Below are 5,077 nucleotides of genomic sequence, written 5' to 3'. Positions count from 1 at the left end.
GCGCTGGGAAGGGGAGGGGGGCCTTGGGGGGAGCCCCAGCCGCAGCGCCGGGAGGGGCCGGGAGCGGGGCCTTGGCGGCCGCAGGGAACACCCGAAAAAACACCGCCGCGGCGCTTGGATCCGAGCGGGGCAGCTCCGAGGAGGCCGCACGAAGCGGGCCTGGGGGTAAAACCGCTGGGTTTTGAAACAGCGGAGGACGGGAGCGGTGACGTCCCCGATCCGGTGGGGGCGGGACTCGATGTGCGGACCTGGAACCCACCGTGGGGCTCTTCTGCCATCGCGCCGTGGGCTCCGGTGTGACCCTAACAAACCTCGCCTCACTCTAACATCGGAAGCTCAGAATACACAGAGAGAGAACATAAGATCCGGTGAGGATGGGTGTGTGTGTGTGTGTGTGTGTGTGTGTGTGTGTGCGCGCACAGAGAGAACATAACATACAGTGAGGATGGGTGTGTGTGTGTGTGTGTATGTGCGCGCGTGTGTGGGCGTGTGGGTGCGTATGCGTGCGCTGAGAGAACATAACATCCAGTGAGGATAGAGGGGTGTGTGCGTGTGTGAGTGTGTGTGTGCACAGAGAGAACATAACATCCAGTGAGGATGGGTGTGTGTGTGTGTGCACAGAGAGAACATAACATTCAGTGAGGATAGAGGGGNCACAGAGAGAACATAACATCCAGTGAGGATAGAGGGGTGTGTGTTTGTGTGTGTGTGCACACAGAACATAACATCCAGTGAGGATAGAGGGGTGTGTGTGTGTGTGTGTGTGTGCACAGAGAGAACATAACATCCAGCGAGGATAGAGGGGTGTGTGTGTGTGCACAGAGAGAACATAACATCCAGTGAGGATAGAGGGGTGTGTGTGTGTGAGTGTGTGCACAGAGAGAACATAACATACAGTGAGGATGGGTGTGTGTGTGTATGTGCGCGTGTGTGGGGGGGCGTGTGTGTGTGTATGCGTGTGCTGAGAGAACATAACATCCAGTGAGGAGGGGCGTGTGTGTGTGTGTGTGTGCACAGAGAGAACATAACATCCAGTGAGGATAGAGGGGTGTGTGTGTGTGCACAGAGAGAACATAACATCCAGTGAGGATAGANAGAGAGAACATAACATCCAGTGAGGATAGAGGGGTGTGTGTGTGTGCACAGAGAGAACATAACATCCAGTGAGGATAGAGGGGTGTGTGTGTGTGTGTGTGTGTGTGCACAGAGAGAACATATCCAGTGAGGATAGAGGCGTGTGTGTGTGTCTGTGTGTGTGTGTGTGTGTGCGTGCGTGCGCGCAGAGAGAACATAACATCCAGTGAGGATTGGTGTGTGTGTGTGTGTGTGTGCACACACAGAGAGAACATAACATCCAGTGAGGACAGAGGGGTGTGTGTGTGTGTGTGTGTGTGTACACACAGAGAACATAACATCCAGCGAGGATAGAGGGGTGTGTGTGTGTGTGTGTGTGTGTGCGCGCGCGCGCAGAGATAACATCCAGTGAGGATTGGGGTGTGTATGTGTGTGTGTGTGTGTGTGCGCGCGCGCAGAGATAACATCCAGTGAGGATTGGTGTGTGTGTGTGTGTGTGCGTGTGCGTGTGCGCAGAGAGAACATAACATCCAGTGAGAATAGAGGGTGGGTGTGTGTGTGGGTGTGTGTGCACGCGTGCGTGTGCGCAGAGAGAACATAACATCCAGTGAGGATAGGGCGGCTGTGTGTGTGTGTGTACACAGAGAGAACACAACATCCAGTGAGGATAGGGTGTGTGTGTGTGTGTGTGTGTACACAGAGAGCAATGATAGTTCAGGTTTTCTTGCGTATTGGGGGAACTCAGGGATGGTCTAGGTTTTTTCAGGGCATCGTGAGGCTTTCTGTTTTTCTCTGTCTTTAGAGTCTCTTCCATGTGATTCAAAGTTCCCATGTCGAATCAGCAGCCTGATGTGAGGATTTTGGAGGCAGACACAGATATTCCTGTGTTGCTCATCAGTTCCTCAGAATAAATGAACTGGGGTTGGGCTGGAAACTGATATTTAAGCAGAGCCTGTCACAGCACATCTCATTCCCCCCAAAACACCACAAGACAGGTTCGATGCCTGTGAGGTTCCCTAACTACACCCAACATATTTCATGGCAGAGTGTCCAGTGATCCCTGCCAGTTAATGAAACGCAGAAATAGCGGGAAATAGTCAATTGAAACGCTAATTTTTGTAAGCCTCTCCCAGATCAGATAATCTTTAAGTTCTTTTTGCTTTCCTAAATTATTTCTGTTACTCTCCCTTGTTCTCCAGACCTGTCTTGAGATTCCCATACCCTCAAGCGTGTCTCAAGCACCACAAATTTCCCTACCTACAACTCGCCACTCCCAAATGCTGTCCGTCTCTACAGAGAAGGAGGTGACACTGAGCGAAAACCCAGACGCTATTGTCATCGTCCTGGTTGGCAGACACTCTCAGCGACCTTTCGCCTTGAATTCAGTCTCATCAGCTTGTTGCCTTTCAGGTTCATGGATGTCTTCTCCAATGACAGAGATAAACTTGGTTTTACAAAACTTAAAATTTAATCTTAGATTAAATGCAAACCGAATCAGTGACATACTGCTTTTCATGCTGCGGGCTGATAAAGATATACCGAGTCAGCCTGCGTTTGGGAAATTAGGCCCTCATGTACATTGCTGGCGGGGATAAAAACGATAAACCTCTTTGGAAGGAAATGTAATAATGCCAATGATAATGTTATACGTGCATACTGTTTCCCCAGCGTTCCCTTCTCTAGACATTTATGCCACGGATAGATAAATTCAGGCTGTGTAAAGACATTTGTTACAGCACTGTTTCAAGTAACAAAAGTCTGGGGAAAACCTGGAGATCCTTCCGCAGAAAGTGGGTGAAATATAGCACCCTTGAAGAGTGAAGTCGCTCTACTTGTGCCGATGTGGAACAATCTCCAAATATCACTATGAAAAAAGCAACTTAGGCAAATTCATGTATAAAAGCAAGGAATAAACACAAGACTGGTAGTAGACAGCAGGCACTTTGGCACATCCTGTACACCGGGGCCTCCTTCCGGGTGGTTGTACCCGAGGTAAATATTTTTAATGTGACCCCTGAAGATGTACATATGTGTATGCATGCCCACTTGTTTGGCTTTAGGATGTCTCTTGAGCAATACACAAGAAACTAGTGACAGCCAGGATCTGCGGTGAGGAACAGAAAGCCTGAGGTTAGAGGAGAAGCTACTACCTGATAGGGCGGGGCTGTGTCCCCACCCAAATCTCACCTTGAATTCCATGTGTTGTGGGAGAGACCCAGTGGGAGGTAATTGAATCATGGGGGACGGTCTTTCTCATGCTGTTCTTGTGATAGTGAATGAATGTCATTGATGAGAGCTGATGGTCTTACAAATGGAGTCTCCCTGCACAAGCCCTCTTCTCTTGTCTGCCTCCATGTAAGACGTGGCTTTCACCTTCCCACATGATAGTGAAGCCACCCCTGCCACATGGAACTGTGAGCCCCATAAACCTCTTTCTTTTGAAAATTGCCCAGTCTCAGGTATGTCTGTCAGCAGTGTGAAAACAGATTAATACACTGCTACTTTTTAGTTTTCTGTATGATTTCTTTTTTTTTTAATTTGAGATAGAGTCTCACTCTGTTGCCCAGGCTGGGGTGAAATGGCACAATCTCGGCTCACTGCAACCTCTGCATCCAATTCAAGTGATTCCCCTGCCTCCCGAGTAGCTGGGATTACAGGCACCCACTTTCACACATAATTTTTGTGTTTTTAGTAGAGATGGGGTTTCACCATGTTGGCCAGGATGGCCTCAATCTCTTGATCTCGTGATCCACCCACCTGAGCCTCTCAAAGTGCTGGGATTACAGGCATGAGTCACTGCACCCGGCCCAATTTCATTTTTATGATGTGCAAGTATTGATTTTCTTTTTTGAGACGGAGCCTCCCTCTGTTGCCCAGGCTGGAATGCAGTGGCATCTTCTGGGCTCACTGCAACCTCAGTCTCCCGGGTTCAAGCAGTTCTCCTGCCTCAGCCTCCAGAGTAGCTGGGACTATCACGCCCAGCTAATTCGTTTTTTCTTTTTTTTTTTTTTTTTTTGAGAGACAAGGTTTCATCGTGTTGGCCAGGCTGATCTTGACTCCTGACCTCCAGGGATCCACCCGCCTTGGCCTCCCAAAATTCTGGGATTACATGCGTGAGCCACTGTGCCCAGCCTCAAGTATTGCTTTAAACATTGATTAAAACTCAGGGGTCGCACTCCAACACAGCACTGCCTCTCGCTTGCGGAACTCCAGCAGAAGGAGAAGGGGGTGAGTAAAGGGGGCTCTATACCATGGCTGGTACAAAGGCGATTGACCGCAAATCCACCAGCAGGAAAGCACCCAGGAAGCAGCTGGCTGCAAAAGCCACGCACAGGAGTGCGCCCTCTACTGGAGGGGCGAAGAACCCTGGTTCATCCTCAAGGCCTGGTACTGGCTCTTGGTGAGATGTTACCCACTGACCTGATTTGCAAACTTCCCTTCCAGCGTCTGCTGCGAGACACTGCTCGGGACTTTAAAACAGGTAGGCACTTCCAGAGCACAGGTATCGGTGCTTTGCAGGAGGCAAGTGAGGCCTCTCTGGTTGGCCTTTTTGAAGACACCAACCTGTGTGCTATCCATGCCGCACGTGTAACAATTGTGCCAGAAGGCATCCCGCTAGCAGGCTGCACACGTGGAGGATATGCTTAAGAATCCAGTATGGGCCCAGCCTGGTGCCTCACACCTGTAATCTCAGCACTTTGGGAGGCCGAGATGGGTGGATCACTTGAGGTCAGGGGTTCAAGACCAGCCTGGGCAACATGGTGAAACCCCGTCTCTACTAAAAATACAAAATTAGCCGGGGGTGGTGGCACATGCCTGTAGTCCCAGCTATTTGGGATGCTGAGGCAGGAGAATCGCTTGAACTCAGGAGGTGGAGGTTGCAGTGAGCCGAGATCACGCCATTGGACTCCAGCCTGGGAGACCAGAGCAAGACTCCATCTCAAAAAGAAAAAAAAGGAATCCACTATCATGGGAAACATTTCATTCTCAAAAAAAGAACTAT

General features: G+C 50.0%; 1 pseudogene; it reads left to right on the top strand.

Annotated features, from left to right (window-relative positions):
- The first annotated feature begins 4,155 nt into the window (after nt 1–4,155).
- Nucleotides 4,156–4,795, top strand: LOC108287743 (annotated as a pseudogene).
- The last annotated feature ends 282 nt before the right edge of the window (nt 4,796–5,077 follow it).

Source organism: Cebus imitator, unplaced genomic scaffold (genome assembly GCF_001604975.1).
Source record: "Cebus imitator isolate Cc_AM_T3 unplaced genomic scaffold, Cebus_imitator-1.0 Scaffold353, whole genome shotgun sequence".
NCBI classification, from domain to species: Eukaryota; Metazoa; Chordata; class Mammalia; order Primates; family Cebidae; genus Cebus; species Cebus imitator.
Note: the sequence above shows the minus strand (reverse complement) of the source record. Positions and strands in the feature narration are given on the sequence as shown.